A 16,742-nucleotide genomic window follows, 5' to 3' on the forward strand; every position below is an offset into this window, starting at 1 on the left:
TCCTTTAAGTATATAGCCAAGATACCATTGAAACATTAGAAATTTTCATTTTTTTACTTCAAAAATTGTCACACATATATTGGAGAGGTTATCCTTTATACAATGTATGTTCTTGGTGTCTATGTCAAAAATCACTTAGCTGTAAGTACCTGGGTTGATTTCTGGTTTCTCTATTCTGTTCCACTGGTCCACTGCCTGTTTTTGTGCCAGTATCATGCAGTTTTGTTTACTATAACTTCATAGTATAGTTTGAATCAGGTAATGTAAAGCCTCTGGTTTTATTTATTTATTTATTTATTTATTTATTTATTTATTTATTTATTTATTTAGGATTACTTTGTCTATTTCGTTTCTTTTGTTGTGCTGTGTGAATATTAGGATTGGTTTTTTTCTGTTTTTGTGAAGAATATTATTGGTATTTTGATTGCGATTGCATTGATTCTGTAGATCACTCTGGGTAGTATGGATATCTTCACAACACTAACTCTTCCAATCCATGAACATGGAATGTCTTTCCATATTTTTGTGTCTTCTTTAATTTCTTTCAGCAGTGTTTGGTTCTTCCCATTACAGAGTTTTTTCACTTCTTTGTTAAAATTTATTCCTAGGTATTTTATTTTTTTGGTAGCTATTGTAAATGGTATTGCTTTCTTGATTTCTCTTTCTGCTTGTTTGCTGTTGGTATATAAGAACACTATTGATTTTCATGTATTGATTTTGTATCCTGCAACTTTATTAAATTCATTTATCAGCCCTACGACTCTTTTGGATAGAGGTTATAGGTTTTTCTGTATATAAGATCATGTTTTCTGGGAACAGGGACAATCTGACTTTGTCTTTTCCTTTTATTTCTTTCTCTTGCCTGATTGCTCTGACTCATACTTCCAATAAAATGTTGAATAGGAGTGGTGAGAGGGGGCATCCTTGTCTTGTTCTTATTCTCAAAGGAAAGCTTTCAGCTTTTCCCCATTAAGAATTATGTTTGCATTGGGTTTGTCATATATGGATTTTACTGTGTTGGGATACTTTCTATACCTATTTTGCTGAGAGTATTTATCATGAAGGGATGCTGAATATTTTTCCAATGCTTTTACTGTGTCTATTGAGATAATCATATGGTTTCTATAAATGGTGCTGGGAAAACTGGATATCCATTTGTAGAAGAATGAAACTCAACTCATATGTCTCAATGTACACCAAAATCAACTCAAAATGGATTGAACACTTACATATAGGACCTGAAACTATAAAACTCCTAGAGAAAACATAGAGGAAATACTTCAGGCTATAGGACTAGGCAAAGACTTTATGAATAAGACCCCCAAAGCACAGACAACAAAAGAAAAAATAAACAAATGGTATTATATCAAACTAAAAAGCTCCTGCACAGCAAAGGAAATAATCAACAGAATGTAAAGACAATGTACAGAATGGGAGAAAATATTTGCAAACTATGCATCTGAAAAGGGATTAATATCCAGGATATACAAGGAACTCAAACAACTTAACAGTAAAAAAGTAATCATCCAATCTAAAAAATGGGCAAAGTAGCTAAATAGACATTTCTCAAATTAAGAAACAAATGTCCAACAGGCACATGAATGCTCATCAGCACTAATCATTGGGGAAATGCAAATCAAAACCACTTTGAGATATCATCTCACCCCAGTTAGACTGGCTTTTATCAAAAAGAGAATAACAAATGCAGAGAAAGGGGATCTCTTCTACACTTTTGGTGGGACTGTAAATTAGTACAGCCTTTATGGCAAACAGTTTGGAGGTTTCCCAAACAACTACAGATGGAACTACCAGAGGAACCAGCAGTTCTACTACTAGGTATATATCCAAAGGAATGGAAATCATCATGTTGAAGAGATATGTTCATTCCTAGGTTTATTGCAACTCTATTTACAATAGCCAAGATATGGAACCAACCTAAATGTCCATTGATGGAAGACTGCATAAGGAAAATGTGCACAATGATACATAAAAGTGCTAGTCATAAAATAAAACACACATAAATGCAGAAAAGAAATACCATAAATATTTGTTAGATATATTCAATGAAGTAAGTCTGTTATACTTCAAAGTTGAATAAATAATTCTAAAAAACTCTCAGCATTAAAAATAGTTTATGTGGCTGGTACCCATTGATCAAATTAGTCACTCTTTGTCTAATTTAATGTGGTGATTTCTAGAATGATATTCTTTTTTTATCCCTAAAATATGAGAATTCACATCATTTAATTACTCACAGGGTCTCATATGTTAATATTTCAGAATGTTACCCCAAATGTCAATAGATTCTCAACATCAGTGTATCTTCCACTTGGAAGATTTCACTACTTTAGCATTACTCAGAGCCTCATAATTTTTACTTTTTTTTCTCATTCTTTAAATTATCTTTTATGCAGTTTAATACATTTTGTTAGTAAATCCAAGGATAGAAGAGAGAATAGATGTAAAAATGAAAAGCGGTTGGTTCTCCTTATATTTAGGAGCCTTGGGTAGCATTCAGGCAACGTATTCAAAAATAACTATTGAATGGCTAACATGTGACCTGGCTCTGATAGATGCTGCAGGTGCAAGAGAGAAAGACAGATAAAGTCCCTGTCTTGATGAATCACACACAGTTAAAACAAAAGCTAAATTTTTTCCAGCGTTTACATTTATTAGTATCTTTAGCCTCATGACTGAGGAGGAAAGTTTAAAGTCCACTTAAAATAAAACTCAATAATATTTTTACTTACATATAATCTCCTTAAATTAATTCACAAGTGGAAATCTGGGATTTCCTTTTATAAGACTGGGAATTTATGAAATCTGAAGAAGGAAAACATATTAGTAAAGGTAGTTTATAAACTTGCAGTTGCAAGTTAATACTTTTCAATGGGATATTAAATCTACCACAAGAGTAGGTATGAGCCTAGAGTACTTGGGTGCTTCTGCTGTTGTACATCCTCAGTCTAGAAAATGAGTGAATCAAAGATGCTCATGGTATCTCTACATACAGACTCAGAAACTACTCTCTGTTATTTATTATTAAACAGTTTCATGTGGCAAGAAGTACAGGGCATAATTCTGTACAATCTGAAAAATCCCTTGATACAGATGCTTACATTTAAATTACCTGTTTTCATCAGAGCTGAAATGCAAAATATGTCCAATGGAACAATATTACCATTTATGTTCAGGGAAAGGATAGAGTAGACCCCCAAACTGCAGAACTCTCATACCAATTTAATACTTGGTAAATTAAGGAAAAGAGAACTTGGGAAACTAATTTAAGTTTGAAATCTATATGCAATGAATTTACATAATACTGATGATTATAAATATATGCAGCGGAAAGCTTTCCAATCATTGCTGGCAGTTTTGAGCAAGAGAGAAATTTCTGCTGTGTTTATGCACATTATTCTCACAAAAAATGTCATCATCGTTATCACCATCATCATCGTCTCTTCACCCTTATTTGCATCATCAATAATGTTAGTTTCCAAACATTGCATTAATAACCATATGTATATTAACTCAGATTCACAAATAAAATTTAGGTTATTATAGAAAAGAAAATGACTGTCTGGAGACATTCTAAATAATTTGTCTGAAGTCACATAGCTGGTAAATGGCAATTGGGATTAGAACCTATGCTGTCTAGTTTCACAGTTCACCTCTCACGTTGCAAAAATCATCATATTATAACTTTAAACATAACTTTTGGGATAACATTTTCTAAGGTTCTCAAAAGTGTGGAAGGATTAAAAAGAGAATGAGAAGACAATTTTTTTTATATATATGATTGGATTGCATTGCAGATGCTATTTTGGAAACAATAATTCTGAGATGAAGGTGCTCCTAAGCATGGAGACATGATTAATTGGGTCTTGATTGACTGTCTGAGTGAGGTGGCAATACATCAGTGAAAACACAATGTTGTAACTGTACTCCGGTGGTACCCAATGAACCACCCGCTGATATTTATGCTTTATGCAGTCCCCTAGCACATTAACTCTAGGGTTGGCCATGTGACTTTCTTTAGACAATTTAACACTAGTAAGCATTACACAAACAGAAGTTTCATGAACACTTGCAAACTGGGATTGTGCTCTTGGATCACAGTCTCCATGTAAAGAAACTCAAACTGTCTTCATGCAGAAAACACATGATGAGATGGGGGTCCTGTCCTCCCAAGTATCTCTACCAAGGCTCTAAATGCATGAGTGAAGTCTGATTGGATTTTCTCTTTCAGTCCAACCCAAAATCTGAATGCAGGCACAGTGACCCCATCTCCACATAGAGCAGAATTGTCCAGCTGAGCCTGGTAAATCCACGAAATCATGAGACATAACAAATTCTTACTATTATAAACCATTGATTAATGGGGTGGTGGTTACACAGCTACAGGCAATCAAAACGCAAAGAGTCTTGTTGATCAATTTTGTCAGGAATCCCATTTCAGTGGGGAAAAAATAATTTATCTGGACATACTGAAATCTTATCTGACTCTATGACTATTTCATATATAGAGAGAGTAGGGAGTAAGACAAAATGTATCATCAAAGACCTCTGTAATTCTAAGTTACTTTGGTGGTAGAGATGATATTTATTACATTTTTCACTGACAGATTTTTTTTAAAGATTTTTTTCTTTCTTTTTTGGGGGGTGTGCTGGCCAGCATGGCTATCCAAACCCTTGACCTTGGTGTAATCATCACCACACTGTAACTGTGCAAGCTAACTGGCCAACCCTTGCTGACAGATTTTTTGATGCTACATTCTAGGAAACCATGGTTTCCTTCCAAATATCTTCCATATGTATACATATACATATGTTGTATACTCATATATTTTTACATACATATATGTATATATATTTATATACATGACCATGTATATATATTTATATACATGACCATATATATCTTATTACCTAGGATGCATGCAAATTTTGATTCTAAATAATAGAGTTAATTAAAATTGAAATAATATAGTTAATATAAATAAGTTAACTTAAATTTTTATTCCAATATGAATGTTTTAATTTTTAATTATATTTTAGCTCATTTATATTCATGATAATTAATATAAAATTCTAGCTTTTTTCCTATTTTAAATTAACTCTATTTAAAAATTTGCTTCCTACCCTGTTGGTGGGACTGTAAATTAGTACAACCACTAAGGAAAACAGTATGGTAGTTTCTTAGACAACTACAAATAGCTTTACCATGTGATCCAGCACCATGTCATCCAGCAATCCCACTTCCAGGTATATATCCAAAGGAATGAAAATCATCATGTCAAAGGGATACCTGCATTCCCATGTTCATTGCAGCTCTATTTACTATAGCCAAGATATGAAAGCAACCTAAATGTCCATCAATGGATGAGTGGATAAGGAAACTGTGGTACATACAAACCATGGAATACTACTTTGCCATAAAACTGAATGAAATTCTGCCATTTGTAGCAACATGGATGAACTCGGAGAAAATTATGTTGACTGAAATATGCCAGGCACAGGGAAAAATACCGCATGTCCTCACTCTTAGATGGAAGCTAAGAGAGAAATAAGGAAAGAAAGAAAGACCACAGTGGAGCATTGGACTTGCAGAGGGAGAGAACATACATCACATTGCAGGGGACAGGAAGGGAATGAAGGGGAGGAGAGCTGGGGATTACTTGGGTAGGAGACATGAGGAATAATCACAGTTTGTGGTAATGGGCATGCTGACAGTATTGATCTGGCCATCACATCTCGAGCGCAGGTGGTGATGGCATCTTTGTACCCCGTGAATATTCATAATAAATTATAAAAAAATAGAATAGATAAATAAATAAAATAGTGTATAAAATTAAAAAAAAAACATTTTTTCTGCATTTCATTTTTTTAAAATTGAGTTTCTTCTGCTGCTTATATTTTTATCTGTGCTGTTATTATTGTCAACTTAAGACTAAGCATGTTCGTGTACCCCTATCAATTTCTTTATAAAGACAGTTTAGCATTTTTTTATTCATTTGTCCTCCTCCTATTCCTGCGTCTTTTATATTGTTATTATTTCTAATTTTGATTTTGCATTGTTATAAATATACTTTACCTTATTTTCTCTTTGTTTTAGCTTTTCACTTTTTAGACATAAATAACATTCTCTAAGAGTTTTGGTTACTCTTACATCTCCTATTTCTTAGCTCATCTACTATATTTGCATTTCTTCTTATTTAAATACATACTCTAAAAATGTTTTCAGTATGTATTATTTGTTGGTAATTTTGTTGCATACAAAATTCTATGTTAGGGCCGAGCCCGTGGAGCACTCGGGAGAGTGCGGCGCTGGGAGCGCAGCGACGCTCCCGCTGCAGGTTCGGATCCTATATAGGACTCGCCGGTGCACTCACTGGCTGAGTGCCGGTCACGAAAAAGCCACACACACACACACACACACACACAAAAAATCTATGTTAAATATACTTTTCATTCATTATTTAAAATTGTCTCTATTTATTTATTGCTTCCAGGGTTGCTTTTAAGAGCACTAATGTTTTGTTCTTGTTGGTACCATATTTTTTCTATTTAATAGCCTTTAGAATTTTCTCCCTTTCTTTGATAATTTTGTTTCACTGTAACGTGTCTAGATATAATTTTCTTCATTTATCTCATATTGAATAGTCTATATGTTCTGCAAGTTGGTGTTCTCTCATTTTTCTTCAGTTATGAGAAATTTATTGCTATTGCTTCATCAAATGTTGCTACTCTCCATTTTAGTTTCTTCATCATTTTTGCTACAGTTTTATCTCATTTTATTCTCCCTTTTATGTCTGAAACCTGTTTCTGATATTTCCTCTAATTTTACATTTTCCTATTCAACTTTGAGCCTGTTTCTTCCAATAATTGCCCTTCGGATAGCATGCTTTTCAGTTTCTGGGTGTTACTTATAATAGTAGTTGTGCTCCTTGTGTTCATTTATTTTTCCTGCAGAGCTCATGCTCCTGCTCAGTCTGGAAATATGCATTGTGCAAGGGAAAGGCCAGACCCAAATTGTGTCATCAACTTATTTCGACAAGCAGGGTGTGGATGAGCTTCAGGAGGGGATAAAACCTCACATCACCATTCTACCAGGCAGCATTGGGTTGTAAACATTTATCTAGGTCCTAATCCCCAAGTGTGGAGTGTTGGGTGGTGAGTGAGTAGAGAAGTGAATTGTTTTGCTTCTGCCCTTGTATTTCCTTTAGAAACTGAGCATCGGATGTCTGTGGGCTCAGATAATAACTGACTCAGGTAATAATTGCCAAAGGTAATTAGGAAAGACCGGAAAGAGAATTGGAAATTGTTCCTCTTACTTATTCTCACATGCTGTGCTGGTCACCTCTATCCCAAGCAAAGGACATCACTTTCCATACACATAAATTCATAATATCCTGCAGAGATCCAGAGGGCTCTTTCTTTGGCTGTGGTTGTTGTTACATTTTTTATATTAAATGTACATATATCTTTTGCTTCTAAAATATATCCAGGCTTGATTTAGGTGAAAGGAGTCAATATCTCCTGATAATCCATCATCTTCACAGTATCATGTTTTTTTTTTGTTGTTGTTTTTTTAGGTATTTCTAGGTAATAAAAGTACTTCTCAGACCATCTTCACTCCCTCCAAAGAACACTGAAATGTTTACTCACTGAATACACACTCAATTTTTGGAGTCATATCACTCTCTTCCCTGTATAAACAATGTCTGTGTACCTTTTAAAAATATTGCCACTAATAATAAAAATGATGTTACCAAGCAATAATAGAAGAATATAACCTGAATAATTTATTATAGCCATTTTTATTATATTGAACAAAGGTAACTATTATGTTAGAATTGTTAACTATACCTGTAGGCTATATGTGCATTTATGGAAATAACACTATGTGGCTGTAATCTTTATATGCTCTCATATTTCTATTAATCTAATTTCAATTGTCCTAATTTTTTTTTCAAAAATACCCTTTGCTATCTTAGTCATCTTGTTTTTATGAGGGAGATTAATATTTATTTTTTTACCTTATACCCAGTCATTATATATTTTGGTTATTTAGAGAGTGAGTAATAAAATAATGATTTTATTTCATTTTAAACTATACAATTGGAAATGCATTTCATTAAATTTACATAGATTATTTCTGTAATCAAACATTAATGAATATAAAATTTGAAATCAACCCATTTCAATTCATATTTAAGGACACAGATAGAAAGACATATAATTTGAGAGATTTTGTTTAATTCCAACAAAGAATTTTGAGAAGTTGATAGAATTGTTCCTACATTTTTAACTGGAATCCATATGTCCAGTAAACAGCTATAGATACATCTTTTTAAAAACGGTTTTTTTTGTTTTTTTTTTTCTTTTATGTGACCGGTAAGGGGATCGCAACCCTTGGCTTGGTGTCGACCGTACCGCGCTCAGCCAGTGAGCGCACCGGCCATCCCTATATAGGATCCGAACCCGCGAGCGCCGCACTCTCCCGAGTGTGCCACAGGGTCGGCCCCAAAACGGGTTTTTAAAAAATTATCTTACTTTTATGACTTTTTTGAAATTGAACTTGTTAAAAATAAATTATATAAAGAAACTATCTGGATTTTTCCAGCAATTTTATTTTATAAAATGAGTAGTTATTATTTATTAATTTACTGAATTTTATAGTATATCTTCCTGTAACAGTAAGAGAATATAAGATATTCATCAAAGTTCCAGGTAGATTATACACTTTTATTAAAAACTATGTTATTCTCTCATTTTCTACTGTAATTGGATATACACTTTTGCAGAATTGGAATAAATCTGTTTAAAACATTAGTATATCTTTTCTACCCCAAATGGACAAAAGAAATAGGAAAAAAAATGAATAACATAAATTGTACTTTTGAACTAGCTAGTAATGTAGGGTAAAATTAGTAATAAGAGGCAACAATTTAGAGTAAATTCTGTTTAAAGTTTGGACTTTCAAATGCATATACGCATATTTTTTTTCTCTTTCATTTATGCATTTATTCATTCAGTGGCTACTCTATATTGGCTCTCTGGGAAACGTTTTTAGTAACTAACTATGATCTCTATAATCAAGGACCATTCTGCATTAAAGGGAAGAAAAACAGGCAAAGAAATTTATGTTTTAATGATGAGTTCTACAAGACATACATAAATAAGGTGACATAAAATAATACATAAATCTTTTTGCTTCTTGTCCAAAAATGCTTTCCTGAAGGGATTATCTGAGCTAGTCCTTGTGAATCAAAGTAGACAGTCTAGTAAGAAAGTTAGGGCAGGGTAAAACGACTGCCTAACAAATTTTTGTCATAAAATTGTGATGTTTTTCAAAATATTGTTATGCATATATAAAGCCTTGATGATAGCAGGCAGGGAATGAGTAATTTCCCTTCATTGTTCAGCAAATGGTACCCCTCACAGAGAACGAATAATAAGTGATTCTAGTGTCTGAAGAAACAGACGTTGTCATGGGGATAGACAGGGCCTCTCAACAGTAGCTCATTTCTAGAACCAGAATTATAGTAAATTGAAATAATCTAATGCTTGTCTTGGGGCATCTTCTCTTCCCTCTCTATTTGTGTTAATTCTTCCAGATGAATTGTTTTTATTTTGGCTATCGGGGACAATTGTATCACTAGTACATCTCATAAAAAGCAACCTGGAAAATTTGTACATGGAAAATTTTCAGCTACTTATTATTCAATGGAATTGGCACATAATACATTCAATAGTCATTTCGTGACAAAAGACGAGGTAGTCAGAGAAACCTACATTCACATTCAGAACCTTTATTTTCCTTTTACACCAATTTTAATGTATGCAAACTATAGTTAAAGTAACTTTCCTTGAGAAAAAAAAAATCCAGTTAAAAAATGGGCAAAGGAGCTACATAGACATTTTTCAAAGGAAGACATACAAATGGCCAACAGGTACATGAAAAAAATGCTCAGCATCACTAGTCACCAGGGAAATGCAAGTTAAAACCACACTGAGATACCACCTCACCCCAGTTAGACTGGCTATAATCAAAAAGATGGAGAATAACAAATGCTGGCGAGGGTGTAGAGAGAAGGGAACACTCCTACACTGTTGGTGGGACTGTAAATTAGTACAACCACTGTGGAAATCAGTATGGAGGTTTCTCAAACAACTACAGATAGATGTTCCATACGATCCAGCAATCCCTCTTCTAGTACATACCCAGAAAATGGAAATCATCATGTTGAAGGGATACCTGCACTCCCATGTTCATCACAGACATGGAATCAACTTAAATGTCTATCCATGGATGAATGGATAAGGAAACTGTGGTATATATACAGCATGTAACACTACTCTGCCATAAAAAAGTGTGAAATTCTTCCATTTGCAACTACATCGATGAGCTTGGAGAAACATGTTGAGTGAAATAAGCAAAGCACAGAAGGATAAATATTGCATGTTCTCACTCATAAGTGGGAGATAAGAGAGGAAGATGGAAGGAAAGAAAGACCAGAGTGGTGCGTTGGACTTGCAGTGGGAGAGAACATACCCAGGTACACAAAGTGGAGTGGAGGAAAGGCGGATGGGGAGGGAGATTAGGGATAATTGGGTGGGGGACACAGGATACAAATGCAATTTGTGGTAATGGGTATGCTGCCAGTATGGATCTGGTCATCACATCTTGGGCACGAGCAGTGACAATCAGCTTTATATCTCATGAATATTTATAACCAATAAAAAATGTACTAAGAAAATAAATAAATAAATAAATAACTTTGATTGAGAAATGCTGCATCAACTAAAGAATACAAGACTTTTCATGGTATTTCATGTTCTCTTTTTGAAGTCTCACGTTATGTTCTACACATATACAATGCCATGTAGAATGGTCTGACATCAAAAGCCCCTAACCTCCAGTAGGTAACCCTTTTCCTCACTTTCATGCCTAAGAAAAGTCGAGCTCATGTTGGGTTTTCAGAGACCAAAAAAATAAATAAATAAATAAATAAATAAATAAATAAATAAAATGGCAATGCTTTGTTCACTTTAGTTTGTTCTAATTCCAAGAGACTAAAAGTTAAGTTTTGAAGACTAGATTTCAATTCTGCTTATACACTAGGGCCTTACTGCCCACTCCTGAATGTAATATTAATATCACAATTTTTTTTCAGTGTACTCACTGTATATTTACCCTTTAAGATTGTCTGAACTACTTTGAAACAATGATTATTTTTAGTAATATATCTTATATATTTTTTTTAAACCTTAAATAACCTATGTTCTTATTATGGTCATTGCAACCTCATATAAATTGATCAAGTCACATTATGGTTAATATGAAACTACCCATATATTTAAAAATTGTTTTTCCTGTGTTAAATTTTTAAGAAAAAATTGAAAATTTTATAGTTGATAAGATAGTGATGTAACTATACTATGCTATTCTTTATAACTGTGTCCTCTCTCTCTCTCTCTCTCTCTCTCTCTCTCTCTCTCTCTCTCTCACACACACACACACAGCACAGCATTAGTTTAAAACAGAAAAGTCGTTACTTTTGTTCCACATTCTGTCATGTGATAACTCAATAAAGCTATGAATGTCATCCTATTGGCTTAATTGGAGGAGATGTGAGAAAAGAATATAAGATCACCTGTGGTGTTTGCTAACCTGACAAGTTCCATCACCAAAGGTTTCAATGCAGAGGGTAAGTTCTTAGAACCGACAATAACTCTAATGTAAATTGCGTGTACACTGTCCTTTGTGAAATTTAGCTGTGAAGGAGTGGACGCGTTATATTTATTCTTCCACTAAACAAAATCTCACAAAACTATTTCTGGCTATGTTCTGCAGCATTACATTAAAACCAAGGAAACAGAAGGACATTACATACAATTTTGGTTCTTCAAGACATACCCAAGAAGCACAGAATAACCAATATCTGATCAGTTGGACTAATTAAGATGATTAAAATCAATCCAGGCATGAGTTCCTACCAACTGTAGACTGCATTTAGAAAATACTGTACATGGAAAGACTTTCTTTAAATGCCATTGAGGAATCCACATTCTTAATCCTTAAATGTGAAAATACTTTTTAATCTCAATTAAATTGTGAATCATTAACTAAATTTATCATTTTTTCAATGTGAACATGTTCTGTACAGTCGTTAAAGAGCTTCTTGTTAATATAAGTGCCTATTGACCCCCTGATTCTTTTTCAATATTCCTTCATTATAACCACAAATAGTAGCTGCCATTTAGTGAGCATAAGCTATATGACTTACTCTTCTCACAAATTGTCCTATTTAATTTACACAAAATGCTGGATGTTACTTTGTTCATCAATTTTTAGTGAGGCTCAATAACATTCAAATGCCACACACCCTGAGGGTATCAGAAAGGAATATGATTATGTTTACTTCTTTTTCTTTCTTTTTTTTTTTTTCTTCCAGCAATGTTGCTTTTCCATTTGCCTATGCAAAATCATTCTGTTCTCTCTAGTAAAACCAGTTTGGGCTAATAATAATAGTAAAATAAAAGATAAGACAATGTATACAACATTGAGGTAAGTGCCCCTTGCTGAATAAAGTAGCAAAAGCAATGAAAAGCAATACATGTTTTTGAGATGGCAGTATTTTTGTCTGCCTGCTTTGTTTTGTTTGGGGTTAGGGAAAGATTAATTAAACAAAGTAAAGTATCTGTTTTCTTTTTGTAAGCCTCATCACTGTTATTCACATGATAAGTGCCTCAAGTTTGTGAAAATCTAATGTGTTAGTGGTATATTAATAAACTTCATACTTTGCACATAAATTAATTACAAAATTTTCATGGGTAGATAATATTTATGAGTATGTCGCCTTTTATTTGGAGGCTTTAGCTCTTACAGCAAGTCAGCAAGTAACCCAGAAATAGCCTATTTTCCAGTGAGTGGATAAGTTCTTGGAGGATGAGAGAATTTTAAGGTAGGAGAAATTAAATTCTTCGTGTTGCCCAAAATATATTTAATATCAATAGTTTGAACATTTCTGGTAAGCAGGCATGATCATGTAACGTTTTTACTTGGAAAATGTGTATAAAAAGTTGAATACATTTTTTAAGAGGATGAATGGTATCGTGTATGAATGCTCACATGTAGTCTAAAGACAGAAATAAGTTTTCACTAAGGAAAAAACTATAAACGAATTTTAGGATAATTTACCAGGAAGTAGTGAAGTGGGAAAGTGGAAAAAAAAACAAAAACAAAACAAGTTTAAAACACAGACTTGACCTAATTACACAAAAATTATATGATGAATGAGATTTGATGAAGAGGATAAATAAACTGATGAAAGTCAAGCTCTTCTAAATATAAAATATGTTGGCAAAATATCTTTCTAAGAGGCATGTTGCCTTACAGAATAGTCATTCATAGACAGTCCGTGATCCATGTATATTACTCATCTTCCTTTACCTCATCATTTTATATCCTACTTCGAAAGAGAAACAGTTTATATATTCACATTGAAGCAGAAATGATCTATTGAGCTTTTACAAACCTGTATAAGCTAATGTATATTTCAGAATCAAATGGTTCATGTACATATTCTGTGTTATGTGATTATAGCACATATAACATATTATGTGTTATGTGTTGATATTTTGTATCACTATTTGTTTTTCTTTATTTATGTTAAATAGAATTACCACAAATTAACTTTTGGCTTTGATGTAAAGGTAATTAGAATAATGTGTAGATACAATTAATTTTGGTAGAATTCATTCTATGGAAATAAGTTTCATGAAGGCATTGCAATCTTTTTAAAAGGCAACAATTGATTAGCACTCAACACCAAAATACCAAAGAGGAGCTTATATACTTAGGTGTTACAAAACATTACTCAAATTAGTAAAACACTAAAGAATAACTTCATTTATGAGTCACTGAAAGACTTATTTGAATATAACTCTTGGTCAGAAAAATTTTTCCATAAGTCAAAAGGACATCATTGACAGTTTTAATAATAATGTATTATCTAATGTCTTAACACATAAGGGCTAAAAAGTTTATATTTTGGAAAACTAGTTTAGAAAGTTATTTTTTTTTCATTTATGTTAGTTTCTTTTTTTCTTTCCGATTTGCTAATTTTTTATTGGCAGCCAATTTAGAGACCCTCCTGTGTATTGTTAATTTTTCTTTTCTTTTTTATTCCTTTTTTATTATTTTTTCATTTCTTATTTTTATTTTATCAATATACAGTATAGTTGATTTTCATGTCTCTTTATCAATTCCTCCTTTTCCTCTCTCCCTCTCCCCCTGCCCCTCATCATATCATATCTGTTCACGTTTTAACAAAATCAAGGAATTGCTGTGATTGTTGTGTCTTCTTTCCCCACCCACCCTTGTTCGTTTATTTACTTACTTATTTTTATTAGCTCCCACAAATAAGTGAGAACATGCAATATTGCTCTTTCTGTGCCTGGCTTATTTCAGTAACATAATTCTCTTTAAGTCCATCCATGTTGTTGCGAATGTTAGTATTTCATTTTTTTTTTTTTTTTATAGCTGAATAGAGTTCCATTGTGTAGATATACCATATTTTCCTTGTCCACTCATTGGATGATGGGCATTTAGACTGGTTACAACTCTTGGCTATTGCAAATAGCACTGTAATAAACATTGGAGTACAGATATCCCTTTGACGTGATGATTTCCATTCCTCTAGGTATATACCCAGCAGTGGAATAACTGGGTCGTGTGGTAGATATATTTATAGTTGTTTGAGGAACCTCCATACTGTTTTCCATAAAGGCTGCACCATTTTCCAGTCCCACCAACAGTGTAGGAGGGTTCCTTTTTCCCACATCCTCACCAGCATTTGTCATTCTCAGTCTCTTGGATATTAACTATCCTAACTGGAGTGAGATGGTATCTCAGAATGGTTTTGATTTGCATTTCCCGGATGTTGAGTGATGTTGACCATTTTTTCATGTGTCTGTTGGCCATTCACATATCTTCCTTTGAGAAATGCCTATTCAGCTCCTTTGCCCATTTTTTAATTGAGTTACTTAGTTTTTTGCTGTTGTTTGAGTTCCTTGTATATTCTGGTTATTTGTCCTTTGTCAGATGTATATTTTGCAAATGTTTTCTCCCACTCAGATGTCTTTTTGTTCTGTTAATTGTTTCTTTTGCTGTGCAGAAGCTTTTTAGTTTGATATAATCCCATTTGTTTATTTTTCCTTTGGTTGCCTGTGTGTTGGGGTCATAGTCATAAAGTCTATACCCAATCCTACTTCCTGGAGTGTTTCCCCTATGTTTTCTTTAAAGAGTTTTATTTATGTTGCTTTCTAATATTATTTTATTATGGAGTAAAACAAAATAAGACAAAAAAAAAGGACATGCTAATGCTGGACTAATTGCTAGGTGAAATAGTTATGAGTTGCTTAATGACTAGAATACGCTCGGAGAAATGTATTGTTTGGCAATTTTGTTGTCATGTGAACATCATAGAGTGTACTTAAACAAGCCTAGATGGTATATAGCCTGCTACACAACTGGGCTAGATGGTATAGCCTATTGCTTCTAGGCTACCAACCTGTACAGCATGTCACTCTACTGATTATTATAGGCAATTGTAATACAATGGTATTTGTGTATGAGAACATGTCTAAACATAGAAAAGGTATAGTAAAAATATGGTATAAAACATAAAGAACAGTACACTGTCTAGGGTGCTTACCATAAGTAGAGCTTGCAGGACTGGAAGTTACCCTGGGTGAGTCAGTGAATGAGTGATGAGTGAATGTGAAGGTCTAGCATGTTACTGTACACTACTGTAGACTTTATAAACACTATACACTTAGGCTACATTAAATTTATAAAATAGTAATGTAATTGTGCTACAACATTACAATGGCTACAATTCAAATTTTTCAGTTTCACTATAATTTTATGGGACCTCCAGTGGTGTGGTGTTGACCGAAATCTTGTTATTCTGCATATGACAGTATGACAAGTTTGTGCGACTGCCTTATACTTGGTGCAAAGCTCTCATAAGACTATTGGATGGCATTTCTTAATTATCTTATTTTCATTTATCCATCTCTATTAGATTTGGGATTTTAGGTTTGGTCAGATCTTCATTGATTTAAACCATTTCACAATATGCTTACTTTAAAAGCCTCTGGAAATCTAGAATCAATTAAAGTTGATAAGAAATTGAGTCTAACGTGATCTGGAAGGATATGAGCACCATTACAAAATCCAGAAAAATATGTTGTAATTTTTTTAAGAAATTTATTTCAGGATTTAGCCAATTTTATTGCTTGGTTTTTTTTCATATAATTTTCCAAATACGTATTTCATTGAAACTTCAGTGTATCCTTTCAATGTTGCAATATTTTTATTAGGGAAGGGAACTGTTCACCTACACTTTTATTTTCCAAACTATGTTCCACCTTGTGAGATACTAATCTTGTGTGCCTGACCAGAATCTAAGTTTTGTGGAATCCGAGGTTGATTTCAATCTTTACGTACTGAGTTTACCATCTACACTACCTACATAATAAAGTACGAAAACAGAGTTATTTCTGTGTTAATAGGGAAAAGAAAGAAAGAAAGAAAGAAAGAAAGAAAGAAAGAAAGAAAGAAAGAAAGAAAGAAAGAAAGAAAGAAAGAAAGAAAGAAAGAAAGAAAGAAAGAAAGAAAGAAAGAAAGAAAAGAAAATGGCATTTAAGTGGGTGCGTTTCAAATTTGT

Source organism: Cynocephalus volans, chromosome 13 (assembly GCF_027409185.1).
Source record: "Cynocephalus volans isolate mCynVol1 chromosome 13, mCynVol1.pri, whole genome shotgun sequence".
NCBI lineage: Eukaryota > Metazoa > Chordata > Mammalia > Dermoptera > Cynocephalidae > Cynocephalus > Cynocephalus volans.